Consider the following 10209-nt stretch of genomic DNA (forward strand, 5'->3'; position numbering starts at 1 on the left):
TGCAGTCATTGCAAGAGATTTTGGTCATTGCAAGAGATTTTGGTCATTGCAAGAGATTTTGCTTCTATTTATATATTTTTGCTATATTTGTTCCTGTTTTTTGTTTTTTTCCCTGATTGTCACGCATCATTAGAACATTTAATTGGTTAGTTTTGGGCACTAAATTTAGCTTTGTCTCAATTTATTATAAAATTCAATGTTTTATTTTTAAAGTGTAATGAATGACTCCTCTACCACATTTATAATGCTGCATTTTATTATCCAAACTATTTTTTGAGGTGATCTCTTTATGCCTTTGTTAGCTTTCCATATTGCCTACAGATTTTCTCTAATTATTCATAAAGTGTAAGTTTGAAGGTGTTTCATAAACGTCTCCCAGCATGTTTGTTTTCTAAATCATTTACATTTTTTATCCCAGTAAGTGCATGTTCTTCACCCTCAAAATCATGCCCTACATTTTGATTTTTGAAGGGGCGGAGTTTACATGGAAAGACCGTGAAACAAAAACGGTAAAATAGGAGATTTTTTTTTAATAAATTATTGAAAAAAACAGTTTAGCTCAATATTCATGCATATTTTTAAAGATAGCAATTAAAAAAAAAAACTACATTTAGAAAAATTTACTGGTCCTTTAAGTGTTTTACTCAAGCTCTCAGAATGTATGAATAAGCTTCTTAATAAAGAAATAGAAACCAATGCTATTAGTGATAAATTAGCAATGTCCTGACCTAGACTGATATAATGCAGGATACACTGTGTTAATAATCAGCAGACTGTTTGAAATGTATAGTTGCATCTATTGCATATGTTATAGTAGTATGGTAAAGGTCTTAAACGTTTTATATTACTGTGTTAGTGAAATCTGTATTCTAAGATACAGGGTGATGAAAAAAAATATCAGCCGTGAGCTAGTTGAGCTACTCAGCAGAGGGCCCTGGTGTAAAACAGTTTTTGGCTTCTCCCCTGAATATATCTCAGTAATAAACAATAGTAATAATACACATGCTTCTCTGTATAAGATTGTGAGTATACATCCACACTGATAATGAGCATTGTAAGAATTGGCCTCATATTCCAAAAATAGGAATAAATAAGAAATAATTATAAAAATGAGAAAAGTAAAGTTAGTTCACTGTGATAGAATTTTACCTAACAACTCCTCCTGAGTATCTGTACAAACACCTTGGTTATCTCATAGAGGTGTAAAATTATGGTGCCATACTCAGCAATACAAAAGACACTAAATTGGCTAAGATATGCAAATGCTAATTCGATTTTATAGTCCAAAAGCACAAAACAATACTAGAGCCTCCTCACTTAAAATGCATGAGTTGCAGGGAATCTTTGATTAGGTCAAAACAATTGGAGACAACTGCTAAATGTTTAGTTAATTGTTTATGTCCCAATGTCTCCAGTGTTTGACCCACCCACATTTAGTATAAAAATCCTACCTTAATTCAGTAAAGCCAGCAGTCTTTTGAGGAGCAGTCAGAGTGTGAGTTCCCTAAATCTTCAGCTTGATCAGAGTGGTAACTATACAGGTATATTTCTTTGTCTAATAACTTGTAATAATTTACTATTTATTCCCACAGATTGTTTACAATAATATTGATGTTTCATTCCCTAGAAGGATTTATTTAGAAATCACTGACTTATTCTTTTTTTGGGTCACTATCAATTTTTTTTTTATTATTCTGATTTAAAGGGATAGTTTAGTCAAAATTAAACTTTCATGTTTCAGATAGAACAGGCAATTGTAAGCAGCTTTCTAATTTACTCCAATTATCAATATTTCTTTGTTCTCTTGGTATCTTTATTTAAAAAAAAAAAGGAGCCGGACCCTTTTTGGTGTAGAGATTAGTGCTTAAATATTCTGTTAATGCTTTAACCCATGCTATATAGTGGCCCTTAGGATGTAAAATATTGATCTTGCTTTGTTAATATATTAATAAAATTACAAAAAAGTTTATGCAAAAATTGAGACTCTTATTGCATTCTTTGAAATATCAAAGTTTAAAGATGTAACCATAAAAGGCTATAGCATATAATATTAAGACTAGCAACCCTGCAATACTGTGTGTTTAACACCCAAAAAGGGGGCAAACACACAGTGGAAGTACCACTCAGGGGTTGCAGCGCCATGCTGTTTCCCAGTGGAATCTGCTGCTGATACAGTAAGCAGCAGTTAGGGCTGTGGGTCCCAAACGGTACTTCTACTGTGTATTTAACCCCATTGCGAATTAGAGAATTACTTTATTTTATTATTATGGCCCTTTAAAAAATTCCAGGTTTACTAACTAGGCAGCAAAGAACAGGTTTTTTTTTTTAAAAAAGGTGTGGATTTAGCAAGTTGTCAGTTGTTCGGGATAGGTACTTTCATGATTTTCTTGTTAATTACACAATATGATGCGTGGGTAATTTGTTGTGTTCATTATTTACAGGTATAAAACATTGTGCAATATTTATGTATTCTCTTTGTAGAATAAATTCTGACTAAAACTGAAAAGAAGCATTTGGAAAATAATGTAGTGTGTGTTTTTTTTTTTTTTTTTCTTTTTTAAGGAAAAGAGCTGTTTAACTTAGGGCAATGCCCTACAAAAGGCCCTTTTTAAGGGCTAATGTTAGTTTAGCATTAGATTAGGGGGTATTTTTATTTTGTGGGGTTTTCTATTTTCATAGGGATTTGGTTTAACTTTTATTTTTTATCATTTGGTTTATTTTATGTAATGTTAGACTTTTATTTTAATTGTAATTTAGTATTTTTTAATTTAGGTAATGGGGGTGTTAGGTTAGGGGGCTTAGTAATTTAATTACTTGTGGGGGTTTGGCGGATTAGGGGTTTATAGTTTTATTAGGTTTGTTGCAATATGGGTTAATGGCGGATTAGGGGTTAATATACTTTATTAGGTTTATTGCGATGTGGGTTAATGGTGTATTAGGGGTTCATATACTTTATTAGGTTTATTGTGATGTGGGTTAAAGGGACAGTCTACGCCAGAATTTGTATTGTTTTAAAAGAGATAATCCCTTTATTGCCCATTCCCCAGTTTTGCATAACCAACACAGTAATAATAATATACTTTTAACCTCTGATTATCTTGTATCTAAGCCTCTGCAAACTGCCCCTTTTTTCAGTTCTTTTGACAGACTTGCAGTCTAGCCAATCAGTGCCAGCTCCCAGATTACTTCACGTGCACGAGCAGTGTTATCTATATGTGAACTAACATCCTCTAGTGGTGAAAAACTGTTAAAATGCAATCTGAAAGAGGTGGGCTTCAAGGTCTAAGAAATTAGCATATGAACCTCCTAGGTTAAGCTTTCAACTAAGAATACCAAGAGAACAAAACTAAATTGTTGATAAAAGTAAATGCTCTATATGAATCGAGAGTTTATTTTGGCCTAGACTGTCCCTTTAATGGCGGATTAGGGGTTTATAGTTTAATTAGGCTTATTGCATTGTGGGAGGTTATCGGTTTAGGGGTTAATACTTTTATTATTAGTTCTGATGTGGGTTTGATGGCGAATATAGGGATTTTACGTGTCGGGTTTATTTTTGGGAGGCGGGTTAGACTTTTACAGGAGATTTGACTTTTATTTTCTTAGGCGCCAGCAGTTTCTAAAGTGCCGTAAGTCACTGGCGACTCCAGAAATTTGTATTTACGCTCATTTCTGGACATCGCTAGTTTATCCGACTTACAGCAATTTATGAATTACAGGTGGGGTTTATGTAATATCCCAATGTGCAAGGTGACATTACGGGTGACGTGGGTTTCAGCAGTTGCGCTGAAGCTTGCACCGTATATGTAATCTCACCCCTGATTAATAAAATTACAAAAACGATTATCTTTCATTTTTTATTTTTTTTTTATGCAAAAATTGAGACTCATTGCATTCTTTGAAATATCAAAGTTTAAAGATGTAACCATAAAAGTATATAGCATATAATTTTAAGACTAGCAATACTGTGTGTTTAACACACAGTGGAAGTACCACTCAGGGGTTGCAGCGCCATGCTGGTTCCCGGTGGAATCTACTGCTGATCCAGTAAGCAGCAGTTAGGGCTAGGGGTCCCAAACGGTACTTCTACTGTGTATTTAACCCCATTGCGAATTGGAGAATTTTTTTTTTTTATTATTATTATTATTATTATGGCCCTTTAAAAAATTCCAGATTTACTAACTAGGCAGCAAAGAACAGGTTTTTGAAAAAGGTGTGGTTTTAGCAAGTTGTCAGTTGTTCGGGATAGGTACTTTCATGATTTTCTTGTTAATTACACAATATGATGCGTGGGTAATTTGTGTTCATTATTTACAGGTATAAAACATTGTGCAATATTTATGTATTCTCTTTGTAGAATAAATTCTGACAACTGAAATGAAGAAGTATTTGGAAAATAACATGAAGCAGAAACTGCTGTTTGTTCTGGGAATCTTTATTCTGCTGATGCTTTATTCCAATACAGGGATAGGTGAGTTGAATATCTGTCTCTTATTGACATATATTTTCAAAAGATTTTTTTAATATAAAATAAAGCCAAAGGTTTGAAGGGTTAATAAAATAAATACAAATAGACTGTTTGCTTCTGCAAAGTTTACAAACACATTTAATCTTACAGAATAAGATTTAAAGGGACAGTGAATGTACATTTTAAAGATAAAGTGCCCGGTTTTAAAAAATTTGATTTAAAACGGGGGCACGTTAATTCATCAAAATATACATTTCACTCGTGTTGTGAAAATACTTACCTTTTAATCTTGACAGCCGCTGCATCATTTCCTTTGCCCGTCGCAAAGCCTCTTCCTTGGTCTAAAATGAGGAATCCGGCTTCCTCTAATCACAGCATTGAATCAAACACTGATTCCCCCCGGGGTGGAAGCTGTGATTGGAGGATGACTGATCCGTCATTTCTGACGTAGGAATAGGCTTGCGACAACTGGGGGAAGCTGGAGTGGCTGTCAAGATTATACATAAATTGAAATTATATATAAAAATTATGCATTTAGTACACAAAAAACCCAATGGTTAATTATAGCAATAGCATGATTATAATAAAGGACATACTAAGGAAATTACCTTTTCAAAGTTTGGGGTGGAAATATAATGAGGGATGTCATATTTTTTTTTTTTTTTATGTATATGAAGCTTTGACGGTTGATCAGGATGCATACATATGTGACCTTATTTGAGATATATATATATATATATATATATATATATATATATATATATATATATATATATATATATATATATATATATATATATATATATATATATATATATATATATATATATATATATATATATATATATATATATATATATATATATATATATATATATATAATTTTTATCCTATATAATAAAAAGGCCAAGTGTGTTTGTCCGCTGTCATGCGCGGTAGAGACAGCACAAGGACAAACACACCTGGCCTTTGAGTCCCTAGCTGATCAGCGGATGAAGGGGGCGCGGCCGGGCACGGTCACGCAAAAGAGAGGGGGTAGAGCGAGCGCAAGGGGTGGTACTGATGTTCTGCAAAAAATGGCCCGTGTGAACGGGCTTTAGGACGTGTGTGTGTGTGTATATATATATATATATATATATATATATACACACACACACACGTCCTAAAGCCCGTTCACACGGGCCATTTTTTGCAGAACATCAGTACCACCCCTTGCGCTCGCTCTACCCCCTCTCTTTTGCGTGACCGTGCCCGGCCGCGCCCCCTTCATCCGCTGATCAGCTAGGGACTCAAAGGCCAGGTGTGTTTGTCCTTGTGCTGTCTCTACCGCGCATGACAGCGGACAAACACACTTGGCCTTTTTATTATATAGGATAAAAATATATATATATATATATATATATATATATATATATATATATATATATATATATATATATATATATATATAAAAATATTTTTTTTTTTTTTTTTTTATTATCCTCAAAAATTGAAAGTTTAAAAAAAAAAAAAAAAAACATACTAAGGAAATATTATTTCAGACAATATTAGGTTAAAGGGACACTAAACCTTAAATTTTTTTCTTTCATGATTCAGATAGAGCATGCAACTTTCTAATTTACTCCTATTTCTTTGTTTTCTTTATCTTCATTTGAAAAAGAAGAAACCTAAGCTAAGGAGCCAGCCAATTTTTGGTTCAGACACTGGACAGCACTTGTTTATTGGTGCTGTCCAATTGGCAAGGACAACCCAGTTTGTGAACCAAAAATGGGCTGGCTTCTAAACTTATATTTTTGCTTTTCAAATAAAGATAGCAAAAGAACGAAGCAAAATTGATAATAGGAGTAAATTAGAAAGTTGCTTAAAATTGCATGCTCTATCTGAATCATGAAAGAAAAAAATTGGGTTCAGTGTCTCTTTAATACAATAGAGTAGCCCAAAAGGCCAGTAAGTAATTTGTTGTAAAGGAAGAGGTATTACCAGGGGATTTTAAAGGGATATAAAAGCCCACTTTTTTTTATTTTGTGTTTCAGAGAAAGATTGCAATTTTAAATAACTTTCCAATTTACTTCTATTATTTCTTTGTTTTTGTTCTTTGTTATCCTGTGTTGAAAATAAGGAGGCAGGTTCAGAAGTGTGCATGGGTCTAAAGCACTACTATATGGCAGCAGTTTTACAACAATGTTATACATTAGCAAGAGCACTAGAGGGCAGCAGTTTTATAATGTTATACATTAGCAAGAGCACTAGATGGCAGCAGTTTTATAATAATGTTATACATTAGCAAGAGCACTAGATGGCAGCAGTTTTATAATAATGTTATACATTAGCAAGAGCACTAGATGGCAGCAGTTTTATAATAATGTTATACATTAGCAAGAGCACTAGATGGCAGCAGTTTTATAATAATGTTATACATTAGCAAGAGCACTAGATGGCAGCAGTTTTATAATAATGTTATACATTAGCAGGAGCACTAGATGGCAGCAGTTTTATTATGTTATATTATAATAATTATATTATAATGTTAACTATCTAGTTATCTCTTCAACAAAGAATAACAAGAGAACAATGCAAATTTGATAATAGAAAATACAGAAAAAAGTTTACAATTTACTTCTATCTGAATCGTAAAAGAAACATTTTGGGTTTCATGTCCCTTTTAATTGAGGGTCTTATTACACTTTTATAGATCCTAGTTCTGAAGACCATAGCATCAGAACAATATTAATAATCTAGAAAATCTCTAAACCAATTATAATAAAATAGTACTTGGTCTAAAGAAGCAGAAGGAAATGGTTCATAAACCTTTTATGTATAATATATATATATATATATATGAGATTAACTAAGTTCACTATTGTTTCTAATTTCATTAAATATGTTTGTTCTTGTTTAAGCAAACCACAGGCTGAAGATTCTCTATTTCTTCACTTCATATGTGTGCCCTGCTCTGACTTCTACATGCTGCTGTTTTGCCAACTCAACTCTGCTAAAATTCTAAAATTTGAGTTATGGTCCCAGATAAGTCACAAGGAAAATTAAGAGCCGTCAATATGATCACTTTGGAACTACTGTTGTCACATTTACAAATGACCTACCTAGCATGGAAGTTCAGAATGAGCTTGTGAGAAAGGATCTCTGCGACACAATGGAAGAGTCCTGACGGATGCAAAAATAATCCAGAGGGAGAATAAACTCAAGTCAAGTTCACAAATTCAAGTCAAGCTATAAGACACGGTTTTGGAGCTATCAGACAATTTATTTATGTGCACTTTCTTAAAGGGACAATTTAGTAAAATTAAACTTTCATGATTGAGATAGGGCATGCCATTTAAAACAACTTTCCAATTTACTTTTATCATCAAATTTGTTTTCTTGGTAATTTTTTGTTCAAAGCTAAACCAAAGTAGGCTCATATGCTAATTTCAAAGCTCTTGAAGGCCTCCTCTTTTCTCAGTGCATTTGGACAGTTTTTCACAGCTAGAGAGTACTAGTTCACATGTACCATATAGATAACATTGCGATCACTCCAGTGGAGTTATTTATGAACCAGCACTGATTGGCTAAAATTCATGTCTGTCAAAAGAACTCAAATAAATAAGGGGGCAAAGCCTTAGATACAAAGTAATGAAAGAGGTAAAAAGTATATTAATACGTGTTGGTTGTGCAAAACTGGGCAATGGGTAATAAAGGGATTATCTATCTAAACAATAACATTTTGGAGTAGACTGTCCCTTTTAAGACTACCAATAGCTGTACCATACTTTTATAGAAATAAGAAATGTGTGGACTGTTAGCTGTATTACATTTTTACAATAAAATTTTTTACTGTGGAATTTTTTTATATCATTTTTGTCATAAAATGCCATTTTAACACAATTCTACATAAAGTAAAACAAAAGATAATTCTAGCAATAAATTTACACTGCAGCTGTCTCACACATTGAGCCCTACACTCTTTTATATAGCATGGAAGTTTTTACTGTGGAATTTTATAAAATAAGCATGTCTTGCCACAATTTCCCAAAATTGCAAAAAATTTAATTTTTACATACGGCAAAAATAAAATATCCCATTGTACCAATATATTTACAATACAATTTTCTCACACAATCAACCCCCTACAAAATTACACAGTATGGTGACTTTTAATATGTAAAAGATCATATTGCACCAATATATTTACACTGCATCTATGTCACACCATGACCCCTCTACAATTACAAAGTATGGTGACTTTTTACTGTGCAATTTTAAAATGATTGGGTCCTAAATATCACTCAAATTGCAAAAATCAACATTTTCACTTTACGGATACAAACAAAATCTGTCATTGTACAAATATGTTTACACTACAGCTATCTTACACACTGACCTCTCTACAATATCACATAGTATGGGGACATAATTTTTTTTAAATAGAGTTTCAAATATCACTCAAATTGGAAAAAAATCATACTTTTCCAACATTTTCACTTGCCAATATGTTTACACTGTAGACATTTGACACATTAACCCCTCTAAAATCTCACACAGTATAGTAACTGTAAAAATTTTAAAATATGGGGTCCAAAATAAAACCAAAAATGCATATTTTCCAACATTTTCTTCTAAGGAATAAAACAAAATCCCCCATTGTACATATATTTTTTTTTTTACTGTGGAATTTAAAAAAAAAAAGCAAAATCTCTTATTGTACCAATGTGCTTACACTGCAGCTATCTCACACAATGACTTACAATATCACAAAGTATGGGGTCTTTTTACTATGGAATTTAAAAACGGTCGGCTCCCAAATATCACTCAAATTGCAAATATCTTAATTTCCAACATTTTAACTATAAAAACAAATTCTCACATTGTACTAAGCTATTTTACATAATCACCCCCTACAATAGCCTCAAGTATGGGGAATTTTACTGTAAAATTAAAACTATTTTTTGGGATAAAAGCAAAATCTGGCATTGTACCAATACATTTACACTGCAGCTCTCACACACTAACCCCAACATTATCACATAGTATGGGGACTTTTAAATCTTGATTTATTTTAAATACAGGGTCAAAAATATTACTGAAATTGAAAATAAAGTAAATTTTCACTTAGAGATAAGATCATAGGCCCCCATTTATCAAGCTGCGTACGCAACTCTGGGGGACAATTGCTGCAGGCTCGCATGAGCAAGCCTGCATCCGAAAGTTAGAAAGCACCGGTCGGGTGTGTTTTGTCTGGTTTCAATTGAACGTGACCCTGCAGGCTCTTCAATTTTTTTGTTTGTTTTTTTTCACAGAAGGTTTTTATTTTTTTGCTGGTTGTATTTTCGCTCACAGTTCTCTCTTTTCCCCTAATTCCTTATCTTTAGCCATGCTCAGTTAAATAGTCAAAAGGGAAAAGGGGAAGAGGAAGGGGGAAAAAAAGGGGAGTGGGGGCTTCACATTTTTGTGCACAGATTCTATGAAAATTATATAAAGTGTGTATTACCAGGGACTTCCTGGTTCGGTGTGGTGTGTGGTCATATATATATGTGCACTATCCTTGAATGGAAAGATATATCACTCAGGTAAAATCCTTTTCACCCATAATGCCTGCAAAAGTGAAAGACAAGAGAAATAAAACAATTGATGCCAGTTTAGACACCACTATGGAGACTAGTAAAATTTCATGTGATATGCAAGAGCTTACAGCTAAACTGTCAGAAGTATTTTCACCCCAATTTGAAGCCATTAAAAAGGATTTAAGT

At 33.0% G+C, this 10209-nt stretch overlaps 1 long non-coding RNA gene across 1 annotated transcript; it reads left to right on the forward strand.

The window, feature by feature from the left end:
• The first annotated feature begins 1486 nt into the window (after positions 1-1486).
• Positions 1487-8304, forward strand: LOC128635880 (uncharacterized). Its single transcript, XR_008398609.1, has 3 exons — positions 1487-1541; positions 4355-4468; positions 7366-8304. It is a non-coding gene; the product is annotated as an uncharacterized LOC128635880 (long non-coding RNA).
• The last annotated feature ends 1905 nt before the right edge of the window (positions 8305-10209 follow it).

This window comes from Bombina bombina, chromosome 7 (genome assembly GCF_027579735.1).
Source record: "Bombina bombina isolate aBomBom1 chromosome 7, aBomBom1.pri, whole genome shotgun sequence".
NCBI classification, from domain to species: Eukaryota; Metazoa; Chordata; class Amphibia; order Anura; family Bombinatoridae; genus Bombina; species Bombina bombina.